Source organism: Hyla sarda, unplaced genomic scaffold (genome assembly GCF_029499605.1).
Source record: "Hyla sarda isolate aHylSar1 unplaced genomic scaffold, aHylSar1.hap1 scaffold_1336, whole genome shotgun sequence".
In the NCBI taxonomy this organism is placed as follows: Eukaryota; Metazoa; Chordata; class Amphibia; order Anura; family Hylidae; genus Hyla; species Hyla sarda.
In genome coordinates, this window is record NW_026607962.1 from 79,944 (window position 1) to 94,644 (window position 14,701).

General features: G+C 46.8%; 1 pseudogene; it reads left to right on the forward strand.

The window, feature by feature from the left end:
* The first annotated feature begins 1,670 nt into the window (after positions 1-1,670).
* Positions 1,671-1,778, forward strand: LOC130305854 (U2 spliceosomal RNA; annotated as a pseudogene).
* The last annotated feature ends 12,923 nt before the right edge of the window (positions 1,779-14,701 follow it).

The window sequence follows — 14,701 nt, forward strand, 5'->3', positions numbered from 1 at the left end:
AAAACTTAGAGTCCCCATCAAATTTATCCGGCAAGGATAGTCGTAGGCCGGAAGCGGCCACTCGCTGCGGAGGAGGTGCAGGAGCTGGCGGAGGAGATGATTGCTGAAGCTGTGGTAGTAGCTGCTGTAGCATCACGGTCAGTTGAGACAGCTGGTGGCCTTGTTGCGCTATCTGTTGCGACTGCTGGGCGACCACCGTGGTGAGGTCGGCGACAACTGGCAGTGGAACTTCAGCGGGATCCATGGCCGGATCTACTGTCACGATTCGGCTGGCAGGAGGTGGATCCTCTGTGCCAGAGAGGGATTGGCGTGGACCGTGCTGGTGGACCGGTTCTAAGTTGCTACTGGTATTCACCAGAGCCCGCCGCAAAGCGGGATGGTCTTGCAGCGGCGGTAGCAACCAGGTCGTATCCACCAGCAACGGCTCAACCTCTCTGACTGCTGAAGATAGGCGCGGTACAAGGGAGTAGACAAGAGCAAGGTCGGACGTAGCAGAAGGTCGGGGCAGGCAGCAAGGATCGTAGTCAGGGGCAACGGCAGGAGGTCTGGAACACAGGCTAGGAACACACAAGGAAACGCTTTCACTGGCACAATGGCAACAAGATCCGGCGAGGGAGTGCAGGGGAAGTGAGGTATAAATAGGGAGTGCACAGGTGAACACACTAATTAAGCCAACTGCGCCAATCAGTGGCGCAGTGGCCCTTTAAATCGCAGAGACCCGGCGCGCGCGCCCTAAGGAGCGGGGCCGTGCGCGCCGGGACAAGACCGACGGAGAGCGAGTCAGGTACGGGAGCCGGGGTGCGCATCGCGAGCGGGCGCCTCCCGCATCGCGAATCGCATCCCGGCTGGGAGAGGTATCGCAGCGCACCCGGTCAGCAGGTCTGACCGGGGCGCTGCAATTGCGAGGATGTTGCGAGCGCTCCGGGGAGGAGCGGGGACCCGGAGCGCTCGGCGTAACAATATGTGTGTATTGCTGGAGTTGCAAACATGGGTGCACTTGACAAACTCAGCTCGGCTATTCCCCATTGAAAGATTGTTGCACCCAGGACCCTTAGCACTGGGATATGCTACTCAATACCACTGGCATGGCCAGGTGTAAACAACATCTGACCTTTGTTGTGTATGTAACCATGGAGATTGTGATGTCGCCTAGGCCCACCAAAGAACAGCCTTGTCAGAAGCCGCACTTCCATGAGTAGAAGCAGCAGCACCATAGGTTGTCAAATAAGCTGGATTTAACCAAGACAAGTGAGTCCAATAGGATGCAGGTATGTCCTCTATCCTTACAGCTTCCCGTGGCTGTTGGTTTTATACCGTTTGGGGACAGCCAAGGAGGAGTCAGCAGGCAACACATGTAAGTGTGTGCTTGTGTGTGTGTGTGTGTGTTTCCTATGCAGATCCTAAACCCAGTATCACATGCAAGTAGGAGGCGAAAGAAAGGTTCCTGCCAAAGCCAGGTTATGGATTGCATTTAAAAATGCTCCATCAGAGTGAAATGGACTCCCATCTTCCTGCTTAGCAATAATGATAATGATATGGGTTTAATGTCTGCTGTGTGTACTGGTGGGTGACTGCCACCCAGCCAGGGTGTGTATGGGAGGCTGCCAGCCAGCCTCCCTTCCTACAAGTAGTGATGGTGCATGTGAAGGGGTTCCTCCCCTTTGACAGTTATCACTTCTCGTCCTTCTTTTTGGCTGAGATCAAATGTGGTGTCTGTTTTTATCAGTTTAATATCTGATATGTCCCCTATCTGGTAGCATATATTAAGTGCACCACCAGGTTTCAGTGTTGGAAAGAAAGATTACCTGTTTATTTGCTGCTGCAGCTGCTTGCTGGCTAGTCCAGTGGGCCCTTACTGCAGGCAAAAGACAATAGGTTGTGCCGCTTGTGTCTGGCCCCTGTTGGAGCGACCAGGCACAGGACTGCTGCTGCTGCTGAATGTCCTCTTTAATTGAATAAGCTCAGCAACCTGCACACCTGTGCAGGTTGGACATGACATGATAGGTAGCTGTCTTTCAGGTAGTGGGAGCTGAATCTTGTTAATTGACATGGGGGTGTCATTGCTGTTGAGTGACCATGCATTGGTACTGTGGTATTGGAATAATAAAAACAAATGTTGCCAGCCAGCCATCCATTGCAATAATGGATAGGACATCAGCTATGAGGCATTTGTTTGTACAAACTGCTGCTCACAACTAATGTTGCAATATAGTGTCTCCATCTGCTGGTGGTATTGAATAAGCAATAGTGCAATGATAGGGTCTGAAAAAGAAGAAAAATAAGAAGCAGCAGCATAGGAAAAAAGGAGGAAAGAAGGAAAACATGGAGAGAAGAAAAAAAAGAAGGTAGAAAAAGGTGAAAACATGTTTAAAAAAGTATTTCCATCTCTATCTCTCTCTATATATATATTTAAAAGAAATATATATATATATATATATATATATATATATATATATATATATACAGAGAGAGAGAGAGAGAGAGAGAGATAAATATATATAGAGATAGATAGATACACATACATACATACATACATACATGCATATGTGTGTATTGTTGGAGTTGCAAATGTGTATGTAACCATGGAGATTGTAATGTCGCCTAGGACCACCAAAGAACAGCCTTGTCAGAAGCAGCACTTCCATGAGCAGAAGCAGCAGCACCATAGGTTGTCAAATAAGCTGGATTTAACCAAGACAAGTGAGTCCAATAGGATGCAGGTATGTCCTCTATCCTTACAACTTCCCGTGGCTTTTGGTTTTATACCGTTTGGGGACAGCCAAGGAGGCGTCAGAAGGCAACAAAGGTAAGTGTGTGCTTGTGTGTGTTTCCTATGCAGATCCTAAACCCAGTATCAAATGCAAGTAGGAGGAGTAAGAAGGGTTCCTGCCAAAGCCAGGTTATGGATTGCATTTAAAAATGGTCCATCAGAGTGAAATGGACTCCCATCTTCCTGCTTAGCAATAATGATATGGGTTTAGGGTCTGCTGTGTGTACTGGTGGGTGACTGCCACCCAGCCAGAGTCAAGGCTGGGCTGGGATACCGGGAAAATCCCCGGTGGGCCGATCACCTTGACTGCCAAATGGCCGGTGCATTGCCGTAGAACGAGATTTGCCATAGAATGAGATGGTCCGCCTCCATCACATCCTATTGGCTCACTCTTGTCACGTGACATATTTAAACGTCACGCATCGATGCGCACAGCAGTGTCAGTTTGGCTATCACAGGGAGAGGATCTCCTCTCCCTGTGATAGCTAAAGCTGCACGGAGCGCTCATGGCCTCTGTGGCCCGACAGAAGTTCACACATGTACGCAGCTGATACGGCTGGCTCATATACACTTACTCTATTATTACATGTACTGTTGATCCACAGCGCTATCGGGATCCCGATGCCCGATGGCGCTGTCATCAGTGTGCGTCCCCGCTAGCGCCCCATGCCCGCAGCTCTACTCCCCGTCCCATTAACGCTCAGGGAGCGGGGAACAGAAAGTAGAGCATCGGCGCAGGTAAAGTAGTACTGCGCATGTGCAGCACTACGCGAATAACTTAACCTGCGCCCGATGCTCTACTTTCTGTTCCCCGTCCCCCTTAGCTCTACTCCCCGTCCCTTTGACGCTCAGGGAGCGGGGAACAGAAAGTAGAGCATCGGGCGCAGGTTAAGTTATTCGCGTAGTGCTGCACATGCGCAGTACTACTTTACCTGCGCCCGATGCTCTACTTTCTGTTCCCCGCTCCCTGAGCGTTAATGGGACGGGGAGTAGAGCTGCGGGCGTGGGGCGCTAGCGGGGACGCACACTGATGACAGCGCCATCGGACATCGGGATCCCGATAGCGCTGTGGATCAACAGTACATGTAATAATAGAGTAAATGTATATGAGCCAGCCGTATGAGCTGCGTACGTGTGAACTTCTGTCGGCCCACAGAGGCCATGAGAGCTCCGTACAGCTTCAGCTATCACAGGGTGAGGAGATCCTCTCCCTGTGATAGCCAAACTGACACTACTGTGCGCATCGATGCGTGACGTTTAAATATGTCACGTGACAAGAGTGAGCCAATAGGATGTGATGGAGGCGGACCATCTCATTCTATGGCAAATCTCATTCCACGGCAATGCACCGGGCCAAGAAGTCTTCTTTAACATGGTGCGGCCGGTGCATTGCCATAGAATGAGATGGTCCGCCTCCATCACATCCTATTGGCTCACTCTTGTCACATGACATATTTAAACGTCACACATCGATGCGCACAGCAGTGTCAGTTTGGCTATCACAGGGAGAGGATCTCCTCTCCCTGTGATAGCTGAAGCTGCACGGAGCTCTCATGGCCTCTGTGGCCCGACAGAAGCTCACACATTTACGCAGCTCATACGGCTGGCTCATATACATTTACTGTTGATCCACAGCGCTATCGGGATCCCGAAGCCCGAAGGCGCTGTCATCAGTGTGCGTCCCCGCGAGCGCCCCACGCCCGCAGCTCTACTCCCCGTCCCGTTGACGCTCAGGGAGCGGGGAACAGAAAGTAGAGCATCGGGCGCAGGTTAAGTTATTCGCGTAGTGCTGCACATGCGCAGTACTACTTTACTGCGCCTCTGTGGGCCGACAGAAGTTCACACATGTACGCAGCTCATACGGCTGGCTCATATACATTTACTCTATTATTACATGTACTGTTGATCCACAGCGCTATCGGGATCCCGATGCCCGATGGCGCTGTCATCAGTGTACGTCCCCGCGAGCGCCCCACGCCCGCAGCTCTACTCCCCGTCCTCCGACCCCCCGCAGCTGTACTCCCCGTCCCCCGCAGCTGTACTCCCCGCCCCCCGCAGCTCTACTCCCCGTCCCCCGCAGCTCTTCTCCCCGTCCCCCGCATCTCTACACCCCGTCCCCCGCATCTCTACTCCCCGTCCCCTGCATCTCTACTCCCCGTCCCCCGCAGCTCTACTCCCCGTCCCCCGCAGTTCTTCTCCCCGTCCCCCGCATCTCTACTCCCCGTCCCCCGCAGCTCTACTCCCCGTCCCCCGCAGCTCTACTCCCCGTCCCCCGCAGCTCTTCTCCCCGTCCTACGCAGCTCTACACCCCGTCCCCCGCAGCTCTACTCCCCGTCCCCTGTGAACGCTCAGGGAGCGATCCACAGCGCTATGGGGATTCCTACGCCCGATGGCGCTGTCATCAGTGTGCGTCCCCACGAGCGCCCCACGCCCGCAGCTCTACTCCCCGTCCCCCGCAGCTCTACTCCCCGTCCCGTTAACGCTCAGGGAGCGGGGAACAGAAAATAGAGCATCGGGCGCAGGTAAAGTAGTACTGCGCATGCGCAGCACTACGCAAATTACTTGACCTGCGCCTGATTCTCTACTTTCTGTTCCCCGCTCCCTGAGCGTTAACGGGACGGGGAGTAGAGCTGCGGGGGGCGGAGGACGGGGAGTAGAGCTGCGGGCGTGGGGCGCTCGCGGGGACGCACACTGATGACAGCGCTGTGGATCAACAGTAAATGTATATGAGGCAGCCGTATGAGCTACGTACATGTGTGAACTTCTGGCGGGCCACAGAGGCCATGAGAGCTCCGTACAGCTTCAGCTATCACAGGGTGAGGAGATCCTCTCCCTGTCATAGCCAAACTGACACTACTGTGCGCATCGATGCGTGACGTTTAAATATGTCACGTGACAAGAGTGAGCCAATAGGATGTGATGGAGGCGGACCATCTCATTCTATGGCAAATCTCATTCCACGGCAATGCACCGGCCCCTGACAGTGGTTGTCGCACGGCCGGCCGCAAGACTGGCCGTGCCGGAAGCAATGAGGCTTCCTGGGCTGACTGCAGCAGGCTGGCCAACTGACAGCAGAGGTGGCTCTAGCATAATAGGCCACCGCCTCAGTTCTCGCGTTAATGGGGGGCCTCGCTCAGGGACCCGACTAGCGCAAGTTGCTCCTCACTCTCCGGAAGACCGCCGGGATTGAAGTTTAATACAGCAGTTCCGGTTCCATCCTGCCTGCCGGTGGCGAGCCCCAGCGCTGCGCCCGACCAGCCCCTGCTGATCCTCTGCCACTTTAAGAGAAAGGGCTGCTGGGGCTGGTCGCCTGCCATAGAAACAGCTGCTGATCGGAGAAAGGGCTGCTGAAAGACCTCCTGAACCCCCCCCCCCCCCCCCCCAAAAAAAAAAACCTCAGAGAGAAAACAGACGAACTGTGCAGCAGGAACAGGGGCCCAGCGTGAAAGGGGGCCCGCTGCCCTCTCCAGGTCCGGCCCCAGAGGCGAGCATTAGGCCACATACCACCGCATACTCCCCGACCACAGCAAGTTTGACAGCACCCGGATGGATGCTGCGTTCAACCACCCCTTGCAGGCGGCCCAGTGACGTTTCTAGGGGGGGGGGGGGGGGCAGAGGGGGCCACGGCCCCCCCTACATCATGATTGCCCCCCCCCACATCATGATTGGCCCCCCCCTTGTGCCCCCCCTAGCAGCAGTAGGTCACTAGCAGCTCTCATGGCCCTCAGGGGGGTACAGCTAGTTCACCAGTAAGGGGCCCGAGCCCCCGCTGCACCCCCCGCCCCCCGGAGCCATTTACTCCGGCATCCTTTTATTTAATAAATCTTCAGCCAGCAGCCCTGTCACCACGCAGGGGCCGCGCTATGCAGACTGGGAAGAGCAGACAGGAAGCTCCTCCCCCTCTCTCACTCCCCTGTATGCTGCTGCTGGACCTTGTGGAGCAGGCCTGCTGTGTGTATACAGGCCCGGACACCACCAGTATGGAAGACTTACCTGCCCAGTGCCCACTGCTGATGCTGCCCTTTTAAAGTAAGTAACTTGCTTGGGGGAGAGGGGGAAAGTTGTAGTTCGGGAGACAGTGGGAGGTAGTTCAGTGTTTCCCAACCAGGGGGCCTCCAGCTGTTGCAAAACTACAACTCCCAGCATTGCTTTGGCTTTATGAGCATACTGGGAGTTGTAGTTTTGCAACAGCTGGAGGCCCCCATGTTGGGGAACACTGATCTATCTATCTATCAATCAATCTCCTATCTATCTATCTCCTATCTATCTATCTATCTATCTATCTCATATCTATCCATCCATCTATCTATATCCATCTATTTATGCATCTATCTAATATCTATCTATCAATCTCCTATCTATCTATCTATCTATCTATCTATCTCATATCTATCCATCCATCTATCTATATCCATCTATTTATGCATCTATCTATCTTTCTCATATCTATCTATCTCTCATCTATCTATCTCATATCTATCTATCTAACTCAGATAGATGAGAGATAGATAGACGAGAGATAGCTAGATAGATATGAGAGATAGAAAGATAAATAGATGATATATAGATAGAGAGATGATATATAGAAAGATACATACAGTAAATAGATGGATAGATAGATGATAGACCGATAGATAGATGATAGATAGATATGATATAGACAGATAGATAGGAGATAGATGGATATGATATAGATAGATGGATATGATATAGATACATTTATATGATATAGATAGATAGGAGAAAGATAGATAGATCAGTTTCCCAACCAGGGGGCCTCCAGCTGTTGCAAAACTACAACTCCCAGCATTCCTTTGGCTTTATGAGCATACTGGGAGTTGTGGTTTTGCAACAGCTGGAGGCCCTCCTAGTTGGGAAACACTGATCTATCAATCATCTATCTATCTATCTATCCATCTATCTCCTATCTATCTATCTCATATCTATCTATCTATATCATATCTATCTCGTGTGTATATATATATATATATGAATATATATATATATATATATATATATATATCCATCTATCTATTTATGTATCTATCTATCTATCTCATATCTATCTATCTATATAATATCTATCTATCTATCTATCTTTCTATTTATCTATCTATCTATCTCATATATATCTCAGATAGATGAGAGATAGATGAAAGATAGATATGAGAGATAGATAGATAGATGATATATAGATAGATAGATACATAAATAGATGGATATATAGATAGATATGAGATAGATAGATAAATAGATGATAGATAGATAGATAGATGATAGATATATATGATATAGATAGATATGAGATAGATAGATACATAGGAGATAGATGGATATGATAGATATAGATTGATATGATATAGATAGAATATAGAAATATAGATAGATAAAGAACAATATGATGCAGCACGCCACAAGTTTGCAGAAAATGGTGGTTTATTCCATCATGTGCATGGACTATGGACTATGCACATGATGGAATAAACCACCATTTTCTGAAAACTTGTGGCGTGTTGCATCATATTGTTCTTTGTCTGGATTGAGGAACCAGTGGACCCAGGTTCCAAGTATGCGGGCACCCCGACTTCCCTCTAATTTCTGGATTTTGGTTGTGCCGTTTTTATTTGTTTTAGATAGATAGCTAGAAAGAAATAGTATCTATCATCTATCTATCCATCTATCTATCTATCTCATATCTATTATCTATCTCATATCTATTATCTATCTCATATCTATCATCTATCTATCTCATATCTATTATCTATCTCATATCTATCATCTATCCATCTATCTATCTATATATCATCTATCTATCTACAAAACTAAAGATCCAGCGGCACTCCCAGATAAGGTGCAAAAACAAAGTGTTTTATTCCCCCATGTATGTGTGACGTTTCAATAGCATCCCGCCATCTTTATCATACGTACAGTTGTACATTCTGTAGTCTCTGTGACATCACTGTGCTTCTTATTAAAAACACAAAATTGGTCCCCAACAGCGGGAGTACCTGGGAAGTGATTCATATATTGAATCATGATTGGAGTAATACTAGGATATCTGGGATAGGCTGGATATGGATGTCGCTGACTGATGATGATAGGGAGATGGTCTATAAATACCCCCTGCCGCCATTTTGGAGTGTTGTTGGCACATATTGCCTCTTGAGAACGCCGTGGTGACGGCGAAACATGTAGAGGCGGCAATTTTGTGTTTTTAATAAGTGTCACAATTGGGATGTTGGGCTTCTGCAGAGCCCCGAACACTGGAGTAATGTTGCTCCAATAACTATATTATTCTCCCATGTGACACTGTATTTTTAATCATCACCTTCTGGATTTGTTATCTTTTAATATATACACAATTAAAAGTTATGTTTTAGTGGGGGAGTAATTTGAGGTGTTTTGCACCCCAGGCTGCGGCCTTGGGGTTTGGATAATTATATTGTTTTGGCCTCTTAGCCCCTTATTGGGTCAATTTGTAGTTTTTGATCACTGTGCTTCATAAACTGTGACATCACTGTGCTTCATCCTGTAATTTGATGTCACTGTGTATAACAACCCTGTAGTGACATCACAGTTTATTATTCTTGAATGCTGACTTCACTGTGTATATTTTCCCGGTACAATGACATCACTGTATAGTTACCCTCTACTGTGACAACACTGCGTTTATTAACCCTGTAGTGGCAAAACTGTTTACTGTCCCTGTACAGAGACATTACTGTTTATATTAACTCTGAACTGTGCATATTTACCCTGTATTGTCACTCGCAGTGCAAGGTAAATATGTACAGTGATATTAGGGTATACAGGCTTAATATATACAGTGATGTCACAGTGCAGTGTAAGTATCAACAGTGATGTTGCAGTATAAAGATAACACACAGTGATGTTATAGTTCAGAGATAATATACACAGTGATGTCACAGTACAGGAATAATACACACAGTGATGTCACAGTACAGGGATAATGCACAGTGATGTCACAGCACAGGGATAATACACAGTGATGTCACAGTACAGGGATAATACACAGTGATGTCACAGTACAGGGATAATACACAGTGATGTCACAGTACAGGGATAATACACAGTGATGTCACAGTACAGAGATAATACACACAGTGATGTCACAGTACAGGGATAATATACAGAGTGATGTCACAGTACAGGGATAATACAAAGTGATGTCACAGTACAGGGATAATATACAGAGTGATGTCACAGTACAGGCACAATACACAGTGATGTCACAGTACAGAGATAATACACAGTGATGTCACAGTACAGGGATAATACAAAGTGATGTCACAGTACAGGGATAATACACACAGTGATGTCACAGTACAGGGACAATACACAGTGATGTCACAGTACAGATATAATACACACAGTGATGTCACAGTACAGAGATAATACACACAGTGATGTCACAGTTCAGAGATAATACACACAGTGATGTCACAGTACAGGGATAATACACACAGTGATGTCACAGTACAGAGATAATACACAGTGATGTCACAGTACAGAGATAATACACACAGTGATGTCATATTACAGGGATAATACACAGAGTGATGGCACAGTACAGAGATAATACACAGTGACGTCACAGTACAGGGATAATACACAGTGATGTCACAGTACACAGATAATACACAGTGATGTCACAGTACAGGGATAATACAAAGTGATGTCACAGTACAGGGATAATACACACAGTGATGTCACAGTACAGGGACAATACACAGTGATGTCACAGTACAGATATAATACACACAGTGATGTCACAGTACAGAGATAATACACACAGTGATGTCACAGTTCAGAGATAATACACACAGTGATGTCACAGTTCAGAGATAATACACACAGTGATGTCACAGTACAGGGATAATACACACAGTGATGTCACAGTACAGAGATAATACACACAGTGATGTCACATTACAGGGATAATACACAGAGTGATGGCACAGTACAGAGATAATACACAGTGACGTCACAGTACAGGGATAATACACAGTGATGGCACAGTGCAGAGATAATACACAGTGATGTCACATTACAGGGATAATACACAGAGTGATGGCACAGTACAGAGATAATACACAGTGATGTCACAGTACAGGGATAATACACAGTGATGTCACAGTATAACCATCTCACAGCCGGACCACCATGTAATTTCAGCAGAAAACAAAGCAGGGCCCCATGTTCAAGTTTCGCCTAAGGCCTCACAAAGTCTAGAGCCGCCTCTGGTCGGCCCTACCATGGGACCCGGTGGGACCATAAGTCCCAGGTGGCACTTTTCAGGGGTGGCATTTTGCTGCCCCCTTTTTTTTTGTGCCTAGTAGGTTCATGGTAGGGTTGGCGCTGCCGCTGCTCACTGTTCTAAAGCAGCTGCGGGGTATAATAGCGCAGCGGGCACTTTAGACAGTGAGTCTGCCTCCGGCCGACCGGGGTCTGACGAGGGACGTCGCACAAGTGACGTACTTCTGCAGACCCACTCAGGAGGACGTCAGTGACGTCACTCGTCAGGCCGCCGCTGGAGAGGAGAAGCGCTGTGCAGGGCAGGTAAGTTTGTCTGTGTGTGTGTCTGTGTCTGTCTGTGTGTTTGGGGGGGGGGGGGGGGCTATGGCTACCTAATGTGAGCAGGGGTGTGGAAATTTAAAAAAAAAAACTACTTGTCCAAGGGACTAAAGCGGAACACAATCCACTTGTCCTGGTAGACAAAATAATTACGACCAAAATAGTCTGATTCCCCCCACTAGACCACCAGGGATGGATATAAGATTCCTTTAGACACTGCTGACAGCGATGATCTAATGGTTTAATAGGTGATCGCAGCATGCCAGGGTATTAGAGGTGGGAGAGCTGTAGCTCCTCTTACACCCGAGGCAACCACAGAAAAGTCTAGATGTAACTTTTTGATCACCATAAAAAATTTCTCAATGAAGTGACCAAAAATTAACAATTCTGGACTATTCTTTTACATTTACACCGTTCACCGTACGGTTTAATTAACATCATATTTTAATAGTCTGGATATTTCCACATGCAGAGACCCGACTTATGTTTATTTTTGTACATTATTTTTATTTAAAGAAAATTGGAAACTTTTATTAGGAAAGGGGCTTATTCACATATATACGCACTTTTTCAAAAATTTTAATCACTATTTTTCAGTCTTCATAGGGACTTATGTGTTACTGGGGGGGGGGGGGGGTTCTGCTTCTCCAGTTTGTGTGGTGCATTTTGTGTCAGAAAATGCTGGAAGTTGCATTTAGTTACTAGATAACTACAACTCCCAGCATGCCCTGATGCAGCCTATGGTTGTTTGGGTGTTGCAGCATGTTGCACTGTATAGTAGTACAGTTAAGGTTATTGTGGAACATGCTGGGAGTTGTAGTTTTGGTTCATGTCAGCTGCAGAGCCATAGGCTGTGTCAGGGAATACTGGGAATTGCAGTTAGTAACTACAACACCCAGCATGCCCTGATGCAGCCTATGGCTCTGCAGCTGACCCGAACCAACACTACAACTCCCAGCATGTTGCACTTTATAGTTCTACAGTTTAGGTTATGGTGCAACATGCTGGGAGTTGTAGTTTTGGTTCGGGTGTGTTTGCGTGCATCCGTGGGGCTCTTGGTCGGCGGGTGAGTATTAAGGGGGCGGGATTCTGGGGGTGCAATTCAGTGCGGGTGGCCAGAAGACACTAAAAATAAAAAGCTAGATGGCACAACTGGCGGTGGCGGCAGTGCCCCCCCCCCCCCCCCCACATCATAAATTACATACACACATCACAGATACATCATACACATATACACTCGCACCATACATATACACCATACATATGCACACATCATACATACACCCGCCACTGCCCCCCCCACATCATAAATTACATACACACATCACAGATACATCATACACATATACACTTGCACCATACATATACACCATACATATGCACACATCATACATACACCCGCCACTGCCCCCCCCCCACATAATAAATTACATACACACATCACAGATACATCATACACATATACACTCGCACCATACATATACACCATACATATGCACACATCATACATACACCCGCCACTGCCCCCCCCCACATCATAAATTACATACACACATCACAGATACATCATACACATATACACTCGCACCATACATATACACCATACATATGCACACATCATACATACACCCGCCACTGCCCCCCCCCACATCATAAATTACATACACACATCACAGATACATCATACACATATACACTCGCACCATACATATACACCATACATATGCACACATCATACATACACCCGCCACTGCCCCCCCCACATCATAAATTACATACACACATCACAGATACATCATACACATATACACTCGCACCATACATATACACCATACATATGCACACATCATACATACACCCGCCACTGCCCCCCCCACATCATAAATTACATACACACATCACAGATACATCATACACATATACACTCGCACCATACATATACACCATACATATGCACACATCATACATACACCCGCCACTGCCCCCCCCACATCATAAATTACATACACACATCACAGATACATCATACACATATACACTCGCACCATACATATACACCATACATATGCACACATCATACATACACCCGCCACTGCCCCCCCACATCATGAATTACATACACACATCACAGATACATAATACACATATACACTCGCACCATACATATACACCATACATATGCACATATCATACATACACCCGCCACTGCCCCCCCCCCCACATCATAAATTACATACACACATCACAGATACATCATACACATATACACTCGCACCATACATATACACCATACATATGCACACATCATACATACACCCGCCACTGCCCCCCCCACATCATAAATTACATACACACATCACAGATACATCATACACATATACACTCGCACCATACATATACACCATACATATGCACACATCATACATACACCCGCCACTGCCCCCAACATCATATATTACATACACACATCACACACTTATGCTATACATATACACACACACACACACACACACACATCATACATACACCCACCACTGCCCCCACATCATATATTACATACACACATCACACACTATACATATACACACCCACACATCATACATACACCCACCACTGCCCCCACATCATATATTACATACACACATCACACACTATACATATACACACACACACACATCATACATACACCCACCACTGCCCCCACATCATATATTACATACACACATCACACACTCACACTATACATATACACACACACACATCATACATACACCCACCACTGCCCCCACATCATATATTACATACACACATCACACAGACATCATACACACATCACACATACACTCACACTGTACATATACACACACACATCATACATACACCGCTGCCCACCCCACATCATACATCACATACATACACACATCGACAGACATCATACACACATCATACATCACATACATACACACATCATACACACATTATCCATTACATACATACATCACATACATACACACATCATGCACACATTATCCATTACAGACACACATCACACATAGACAGACATCATAAACACAGTATACATTACATACACACATCACACATAGACAGACATTATACACACAGTATACATTACATACACACATCACACATAGACAGACATCATACACACAGTATACATTACATACACATCACACATAGACAGACATCATACACACAGTATACATTACATACACATCACACATAGACAGACATCATACACACAGTATACATTACATACACACATCACACATAGACATACATCATACACACAGTATACATTACATACACACATCACAC